Genomic DNA, 9,736 nt, shown 5'->3' with positions numbered 1-9,736 from the left:
GTACCCAGAATCAGGGTCAAACCACTACCGCTATCCTTGTCCCATTTTCTTCTGGGTTTTTTCAGTTCTCACTGTATACGACCATTTCCTCTGTTAATACATAGTTCCTGTCTGCTCAAGGACCTTCCTTTTATTCCCAAGGTCTTTGGTATCAGCAATTTGCCCCCTTCTTCTCATTTACATCACAATTTCCAGGTCACCTGCTCTGAGAGACCATCCCAGACCTCCCAGTCAATATGGGTACCTCCTCACTGTCCGTCTCACTGTCCTGTTTTATTTGCCTCATAGAACTGTTTAGTGCTGTTTAACATCACCTTGTTCTTTTGGTTATTGTCTGCCCTTCCCCATATACCATACATTGGAGGCTTTAAGCTCCACAGGAGTGTGGACCTCATGAGTCCTGTTTATACTATGTCTCCAGTGCCCAGCACAGCACCTGGAGAATTGTGGGTGCTTGGGCCATGTCTGTGAGGTGGACAGATAGGATACTTGATTGTGCTTCCCAGCAGCCCCAATCCCATCAGCATGGGGAGGACTTAAGTTTCTGATCAGAGGGAGAAGGCTATAGAATCGACTGTGAGAGGGCTTTGCAAAGTCAAGAAAAGCAAAGGAGACCCAGACATCTGCAGACGGTTTCTCCTGGAGTCCTCAGCTGGACCCTAACTGCAGATGCAGAGGAGGAAGGTAAGACCTGGCAAAGAACAGTTGGTAGGGTCCTGAGCAGACATTTCAGAAGTTACCCACTGTTGGGAGGCATTAGAGTTCTGACACAGGTAGGGCAGAAAGACTTTAGTAAGCACTCTACACTTTCAGCTGAGACCTGAGAAAGCTACACCTGAGGAGGAAAGACCATGACTGAGAATAAGAGCTACAACCAAAGAGTAAAACAAAACCAAAGTAACCCTACCTTAATAAATCCTGACACCAAGCCCCATCAAGATTAGGGTGCTTTGTAGTAACTGAACTGCCTACCAGAACAAAACTCACACCCTTTAGTAGAAGATAACACTCCATAGTCTCTGCAATGTATCATCTGCAGTGCCCAGTATACAAAAAAATAACTAGACATGTAAAGAATCAGGAATATGTGACTCATAAGAAAAAAATCAGCAAAAACAGACATACCAAATATTAGAAGTAGCATGAAAAGACTTTTTTCACCCCTACCCCCATCCCCACATGAAAAGATTTTAAAATAACTTTTATAAACATGATAAAGAATTTCATGAAAAAAGAACCAAATGAAAATTCTAGAACAAAATAAAAATATAGTATCTGAAGTTAATCATGAATGGACTTTTAACAGCAAACTGGACACAGCAGAAGGAAGGATCTGTGAATTCAAAGGCAGGTAAGTGGAAACTTTGGAAACTTTATGACGATACATATTGAGAGAAAAGAAAGTAAAAACAGAACATCTGACAAATGAACTAATGTGAAGCTAGAGTTATGCCAGAGGAGAGATAGAAGAGATAGAAAGCGGCAAATATTTGAAGAGATTATGGCAGAGAGTTTCCCTAGACTGATTACAGGCAACATCCTATCGATCCAAGAAAGTCAACAAACTTCAGGTAGAAATCATTTCAAAGAAGACATCACCTACAACATCATAATCAATCTGATGAAAACCATGGGTATGAAGGGTCAACTGTATGCTAAGTACTACTCCATTTATTATTTTTTTCTAAAGATTTTATTGGAGAAGGTGAACAGTGTATTTCCAGGAATTTATTGGAGAACAGTATGTTTTTCCCAGGATCCATCAGCTCCAAGTTGTTGTTCTTCAATTTTACTTGTGGAGGGCACAGCTCAGCTCCAAGTCCCATCGCCGTTTTCAATCTAGTTGCAGGGAAGGCAGCCCACCATCCCATGCGGGAGTCAAACCGGCAACCTTGTTGTTAAGAGCATGTGCTCTAACCAACTGAGCCATCCGGTGCCCCTAGGCAGCTCAGCTCACGTTGTTGTCTTCAATCTAGTTGTGGAGGGCACAGCTCACTGACCAATGTGGGAAGAGAACTGGCAACACTGTTGCTCAGAGCTCTTGGGCTCTGCTCTAACCAAGTGAACCATCAGGCCGCCCCAATGCTCTGTCTTTTAACCCTTGACCCTCTATCTCTCCACTACCACATTTGGACAATATTCCGCATTATTGCTGGCTTCTATCAACTGTCTGCAGAACCTGTATTTTTGAAGGGATTATATGTCTAACTAGAAGCCTCGCCCCAACCACCACTGTCCTTCAAAATAGCACCAAATATAATAGCAGGAGTGCAGGTAGCTACATGTATTTCCTGGCAAACATTCTATCCCAAAGGTCTGAAATTTGTAACAGTAACTTTAAAATTTTACTGTCTTTCAAAAAAGTTCTTCCAGTTCTTAAATCAACCACCATTCATTTTTTTATATATAGGAAATTTATGTTGCTAATACTCTACAGTGACAATAAGGCATCCTCAAAACTCTAAAATAAGGTTAACACTCCGAGAGTTAACCTAGTAAAATTACCAAATGATGATTTGAGTTGAGACGCACCATCTGCATAAATAAATACAGTGACAATTATGGTAAACATCTGCCTCAAACACAACCTGGGTAATGGAAGTCTGACCCTGGGGAGAAATTACATATATGTGATGTTGAATAAGAAATCTAGGACCTAATTAGTACAAGAAAGATCATAATAACAGAAGTAACTCGGATGCTGGTATTTGTAAAGCATTGAAATCTGACATGTCATGTCTGTTAGACATAGGTAACTTGGCATATAATAAATATTTACTGAGTTAAGTAATCTGAACTGAGAACAGAGAAGACAGATACGGTGATAATGTAGACCTCATCCTAAGAAATGTTAACTGTTCAGGGGCAAAAACCTGCAGAGAAAAATCTTATGATTTTGACATCAGACATAATATTTTAGCATTTCATTACATACTTTAATGTTGTGATAAATATAGCTAGTAAAGGCATTCTAAATGACAGTCTCTGGGGAAAAGATATACATGAAAACTAAATTCCCATTTTTAAAATGTAACTTTTTTATTAAGCACATATTAGAGACTAAACAAAAAAAGAATAACAACAAAAAAGTGAAAGGTCACAGGCAATGTTGGTTTAAAGCACCATACCCAGAGACACAGGAAGCAAACCATCAGTTCTAATTTTATGAAGATGCCCCTGTACATCCTCTCAGCTCTCATAAGAACAGTTCATGAACTGCCTTTCAGAGAGAACTGAGACACAGGTGGGAGCCTCATTCAGCCCAGAATGACAAGAAAGTCCAAAAGGAGCCAAGACTTTAAAATTATGACATTTCAGACTTTATCTGAAAGCTCCTTGGGGTATAGCATGTTTTTTAGACTGAGTGGAAATGATCAAAGGTAGAAGCTTGGATCTACAGAAATGAATTAAGAGCAACCAAAAGACTAATTAGGGACAAATATTGCACAAAATTACTTTTAAATTCCTTCTAGATGCTGTTCACTGTATAAAGCAAGAATACCAATAATATATAATGGGGTTTATGTAATATGCACAAATGAAATATGACAATAAGGAAAATTGCAATTATTAATATAGCGATATAAATTCTTACATTGTACATTAAGTGGCATAATACTAACTCCAGGTAAATTGTTAAGTTAAATGTTTGTATTGTTAACTTTAGAGCAAACAAAACATATGATTATACAATAGTATAAAGATATAAAGTGAAGAAGGTAAAAAGAAATGAAATGGAATAATAAATAATACCAAATTAATGCAAAAGAAGAAAAAATGGAAAAATAAAGGTACAAAGACCAGATGAGACAAATAGAGAACAACATGGTAGACATAAACCCAAACATATCAGTAATTATATACTACATGTTAGTAATTATTTACTAAACAGTCAAATTAAAGAATAAGATTGCCAAAATGAATTACAAACAAACCCCAACATTTTAACAGATAAGGTGAAAATAAAAATAAAGCAAAAGACATATAATGTGGTACACTGACTACAAGAAAGCCAATTGGCCATATTAAGATCAAGCAAAGTAGACTTCAAGACAAGAGGTATAACCAGAGGAAAAAATGGACATTTCACAGTGATTTGAGGGTACATTCTACAGGAATACACAAAAATCTGACATCATTAAGCCCAGTAACATAGCTTCAAAACACATAAAGCAAAAATTGATTTAAAAAAATACACACACACACACACACACACAAATCCAGTCATACTTGGCGATCTAACACTGTTGTTGGTAGCTGATAGAACAACCAGACAAGAAAATCCACTTAAAAAGTATGTGCAACATCATTAAACAACTTAATTGACATTTATTGGATGTTGTGCCCAAGAGCAGAATATATTCACCAAAATAGGCCATATCCTGTGCCATAAAAACATTTCTCAATAAATTTATGAGGAAGGACAATTCACACAGAGTATGTTCTCTGAACACAGTGGAATTAATCTAGAGATCAATAACAGAAATCACCTCATATTTGGAAATTAAACAATGTACTTCACAATTCAAAGAAGAAATCAGTTTCATGTTATATTTTCATTAGTTGTTCAGTTCAAAATAAATATTTACAATATACACGGTATTTTCATTGTTAAATTTTTATTGTTAAATACTACGTGTGACAATGTGCAGGATGCAGTTAAAGAAAGGCTTAAAGAAAAATGTATAGCTATAAAAACAAACATTAGAAAGGATTAAAATTAATAACCTAAGCTTCTACCTCAAGAAGCCAGAAAAAAGAAAAGCAAATTAAATGAAGACAAAGGAAGGAAATAAGAAAGAGCAAAAACCAATGGAACAACGGAGAAAACAATATGATCATGTCAATAGATTCATTTAGAGCATTTGACAAATTATAACCCATTCATAATAAAAATTAAGCAAACAGGAATAGAATTCCCTCAGTCTGATAAAGGGCATCGAATTATATTAAATGGTGAAATACTGAAAGCTATCCTCTAACATCAGGAGCAAGGCAAGGATATCCACTCATCACTCTTAGTCAATATTACACTAGATATTCTGTGATGACAGATCAAAACAATGGTTTCAACAATGGTTGCCACATGGGGGGAGTACTAAATGGAAAGGGACATAAAGCAAATGTACGGGGAAATGGAAATATTCTTTGAGTGGACAGGAAGGAATATGGGTCAAATATGCAGTTGTAAAACTTTATTGCACTGTTGTACTCTTAAGAACAGTATGCCTCATTGTATGTTATTTACACATCAATTTTTAAAAAAAAAAAAGTACTAGAGGTCCTAGCCAATACAGCATTAATAAAGAAAAGTATATGGGAGGGAGGTTAGGGGATGGGTGAAAAAGGTGAAGGGATTTAGAAGTACAAATTGGTAGTTACAAAACAGTCAGGGGGATGTAAAGTATAGCATAGGAAATATAGTCAATAATATATTTTTTTCTTTTTTTAAAGGAGGGCGCAGCTCACAGTAGTTCATGTGGGAATCGAACTGGCAACTGGTTATCAGTACCACGCTCTAACCAACTGAGTTAACCGACCACCCCCGTCAATAATATTTTAATAACTATGGATAGTGTCAGATGGTTTCTAGACTTATCAGGTAGATCATTTCGTAAGGTATATAAATGTCTAATCACTATGTTGTACACCTGAAACTAATATAATATTGTATGTCAGCTGTAATTGAAAAATAAAAAAATATTATTAAAAAAGAAAGAAGAGCATAAAGACTGGAAAGGAATAAATAAAGCTATCTTTATTGGCAGATGACATGACTGTAATAAAGCAAAGGAAATTGACAAACTACTAGAACAAGTGATTTTAGCAACTTCACTATATAGAAGGTCAATTTAAAAAGATACTTATAGGGGCCAGCCCGGTGGCTCAGGCGGTTGGAGCTCTGTGCTCCTGACTCCGAAGGCTGCCGGTTCGATTCCCACATGGGCCAGTGGGCTCTCAACCACAAGGTTGCCAGTTCAATTCCTCGAGTCCTGCAAGGGATGGTGGGCTCTGCCCCCTGCAACTAAGATTGAACACGGCACCTTGAGCTGAGCTGCCTCCCGGATGGCTCAGTCGTTGGTTGGAGCACGGGCTCTCAACCACAAGGTTGCCAGTTCAATTCCTCGACTCCCGCAAGGGATGGTGGGCAGCGCCCCCTGCAACTAAAGTTGAACACGGCACCTTGAGCTGAGCTGCCGCTAAGCTCCCAGATGGCTCAGTTGGTTGGAACACATCCTCTCAACCTCAAGGTTGCGGGTTCGACTCCCGCAGGGATGGTGGGCTGTGCCCCCTGCAACTAGTAACAGCAACTGGACCTGGAGCTGAGCTGCGCCCTCCACAACTAAGACTGAAAGGACAACAACTTGAAGCTGAACGGCACCTTCCACAACTAAGATTGAAGGGACAACTGCTTGACTTGGAAAAAAGTCCTGGAAGTACACACTGTTCCCCAATGAAGTCCTGTTAAAAAAAAATAATAATAATAAAAAATACTTATATACATTAGCAATTACAATTAGAAAATGAAATTAAGGAACAATAGTTTTTATAATAGTATCAAAAATATCAAATGCCTAGGAATAAATTTAATGAAAGATGTGCAAGATCCATATACTTAAAAAGTGCAAAATACTGCTGAAATTAAAGTACCTAAATATAGAGGGTGCTAAAAAAATGTATACACATTTTAAGAAAGGAAAAAACTATGTTTAAATTGTAATACTCAATATATACCGATAACAAAAGATGAATACAAGTCATGTGTATACATTTTTTGGCACCCCCAGTATATTACGATCACAAAATTAGAAGGCTCAACATGTTAATATGTAAATTCTCCCCAAACTGATCTATAGATTTAAGGCAAAAAATCAAAATTCAAGTAGGAATCACGTGGAATTAAAAAGCTTCATAGTTTCCAATTGACAAGCTACTTCTAAAGTTTATATGAAAGTACCAAAGACCTGGAATAACTAACACAATTATAAACAATAAAATTAGAGGATGATGCTCACTACCCCATTTCAAGATTTACTGTGAAGCTACAATAATTAAGACATATAATATTGGCACAGGTCTAGAAAAATGGATCACTGGAAGAGAAGAGGGCAGAGAACTAGATTCACACATTCAACTGATTTTTAATAAAGCCTTAAGTATAATACAATGGAGGAGGGGAAAGTTTGTCATCAAATAATGCTGGGGCAACTGGATGACCATAAGAAAAAATAAATACCTTGATCACTACCTTATACTTACATAAAAATTAATTCAAGGTGAATCATGGTCTTAATGTGAAAGCAAAAACAATAAAAGTACCAGGGGAAAACAGGAGAACATATTTGTACTCTTTACGTAGTCAAAGATTTCATAGGACATTAAAAAAAACAAGCCTTAAGCATAAAAGAAAAAATTAATAAAGTCAGACCTTGTTAATCTATGAGCCAGCAATTCTACTCTTATTTACCCAAGAGAAATAAAAACATAGATCCACTAAAAGCATTGTACAAGAATGTTCATAGCAGCACATAAGAACACAAAACTAGAAACAACTCAAGTGTTTATCAACAGGAAAATGGATAAACTGTAATTCATTCAAAAAATGGAATATTACTCAGCAGTAAAAAGGAATAAACTAATAATGCATACATCATGGATGAATCTCAAAAATCTTGGGGTAACTGCTACACACAAAAAAAAATGTATGATTCTCTTTATATTTAGCTCTAGAAGAGACAAAAGTAATCTACGGTGAAAAAAATCTGAATAGTAGCTGCCTTTGTTAAATGTAAAGCAGTAACAAAAAAACTTTGTGAGGTAATGAAAATGTCCTGAAGCTCAACTTGGGTGATGTTTACATATATGAATACATTTGTCAAAATTTTTCAGTTGTACACATAAAATATGTGCATTTAAAAAATACTGTTATCGAGGGGCGGTTGGATGGCTCAGTTGGTTAGAGTGCGGGCTCTCGACAACAAGGTTGCTGTTTCAATTCTCGCATGGAATGGTGGGCTGTGCCCCCTGCAACTAAAGATTGAAAACGGTGACCAGACTTGGAGCTGAGCTGCGCCCTCCACAACTAGATTGAAGGACAACTCACTGGAGAAACACACTGTCCCCCAATATTCCCCAGTAAAATGTATTAAAAAAAAAAATACTGTTATGGGGGCAGGGTGGAAGACCCATTTAGTCAAAGTCAAAATAAGATGGAGGGTTGACTTCTCAACCGAAACCGTGTGGTCCAGAAGACAACAACATGGTGTCTTTCAAATGCTAAAATAAAAAAGAACTGCCAGCCTAAAATTCACTGCTGAAAGTATCTTTTCAAAACGAAGATGAAATAAAGGCATTTTCAGGAAAACACAAAGTGGGCGAATTTTGTCATTGTGAAAGAAATGATAAAGAGAGCCCTCAGGCAAAAGGAAAATAATCCCAGATGGAATTATGGAAATGCCAGAAGTAATGAAAAGTACAAGAAATGGTACAAGAAAAAGATCATTTTCCCATTTCACTTGGGCAGCAATCTTGGGAGAGTCCTCTGTCCACCATCCATGCCTCTACTCCAAGATCTAGCTGGACAACAATATCTGGCTTGGGGATCCAAGGCCCTGTCCAAGTGAGAGATCAGGGTGTGAGACTTTGGAAGAGGAGAAACCCTCCTAAGGTTCTGTGACCCCCACACTCCCAGCAAGCTCAAACCCACTCTGCCAAGTCACCAGGCAGATAGAAGTCAACACTAGGCACAGCCTCACCCACAGTGACCAGGTGCCTAAAGGTCTCCAGCATCCCGTGGTGATACAGGGTCCTCTGGGCAGGGCCCAGTAGCTCCCTCTCCTCCTGGGTGAAGTGTACAGCCACGTCATCAAAGGTTACCTGCTCCTGAAATGTCACCTACATGTTTGCTGAGCCAAGACCCTTATCTCAGCTGAGCTCCCAGAGGGTTAGGAAGAGGGGTAAGTGAGAATGTGAGGATGGGCCCAGGTGTCCTGAAAGGTTTCTGGCTTCTGAGAGATACACTGGAGCCTTCCTGGGGGCATGTGGGGTCAGCCACTTCAGAGGGGAGCCCTCATAACGCTGACATGTTTATCCCCTAAGAATCTCACCCATTTCTTGACCAACTAGTGATCTTCCACAAAATCAAAATGTACCGTCATCTTCCTTTTGACACCAAGTACGAAAAAATGAAAACGTTAATGTCTGCTGATAATGTTAACATTTGTCAGGAGTTCTCCAGCCTGGGTGCTGCACTAAGTAAACACTCTACCTACTGCAAATTCACTTAATCTTCACAACAGTTTCAGGAAGCCAGTCCTACTTCCTGGGGTGGGTGGGTTATTTGATTTCAAATGAGGAGCCTGAGCTCAGACTAAGTGCATAGCGTTTGGAATCACGGTTAGGCTGGCTTTATAAAAATTCATTGAGAGATGTTCCCTCTTTTTAGACAATTTATTCCAAATGATAGAAAGACCGCATTGTTTGTTACTTAAATGTGCGGTAGCTGAAGTCATCTGGGTCTAGAGGTTTTGGGATCTCCCAGATCTTGAACGGTTACGGGACTTTCTTAGTACACTTAAGGACCGCAGGCCTCGTCGGGTTTTCTACATCTCGGTTTCCCTCTTTGGCCAGAATGACCGGCGGAGAGAACATTAATAAGGGCGGTGATGTCGAACTAAAGTCACAGGCTGGAAGGTCACTCCCATCCAGGAGTGGGGAAGTCACACGAATTCCGCAG

At 38.4% G+C, this 9,736-nt stretch overlaps 1 protein-coding gene across 1 annotated transcript in view; it reads right to left on the bottom strand.

Annotated features, from left to right (window-relative positions):
* ZNF606 (zinc finger protein 606) overlaps nt 1–9,736 on the bottom strand; it is a 42,724-nt gene that overhangs the window by 32,464 nt on the left and 524 nt on the right. The window lies entirely within an intron of this gene.

This window comes from Rhinolophus sinicus, chromosome 8 (assembly GCF_057876585.1).
Source record: "Rhinolophus sinicus isolate RSI-liver-muscle chromosome 8, RSI-T2T, whole genome shotgun sequence".
NCBI classification, from domain to species: Eukaryota; Metazoa; Chordata; class Mammalia; order Chiroptera; family Rhinolophidae; genus Rhinolophus; species Rhinolophus sinicus.
This window is presented reverse-complemented; position numbering and strand designations above follow the sequence as displayed.